Raw genomic sequence first — 383 nt, 5'->3', positions numbered from 1 at the left:
GGGATGTGATTTTTGAGGGATGTGTGTATGAAGTGTTTCAGGCTATTCCAGTTTCCATCAAGAGGTCGTGAGTAGGGGTCAGAAGATAGAAAGTTGTCTCTGTAAGTCGTCATATCCATTATGGTCGAGTCTGTGTCGGCTCTTGAGTAGAGCAAAATAGGTCAACGTCTGCGTTTCTTTCAGGTCGGTCGGAGGTTTGCGTCAACAAGAACGCTGTCATGGTCACCTAGTCCTGAGACAACCTCGGTGTGTTGTTTGTGAGGAAGAAATCTAGCATGTCGCCAGTGGGGCGTGTGGTAACTTGGCTTCGCGTTGCTTTGAGTATTGTTTGTATGAGTGCGAATGTATTTATGAGGTCAATAAAGGTATCGTGTAACTGACGT

This window comes from Penaeus chinensis, chromosome 9 (genome assembly GCF_019202785.1).
Source record: "Penaeus chinensis breed Huanghai No. 1 chromosome 9, ASM1920278v2, whole genome shotgun sequence".
Taxonomy (NCBI): domain Eukaryota; kingdom Metazoa; phylum Arthropoda; class Malacostraca; order Decapoda; family Penaeidae; genus Penaeus; species Penaeus chinensis.
The sequence above is the reverse complement of the archived record's forward strand: the minus strand, read 5'-3'. Positions refer to the sequence as shown.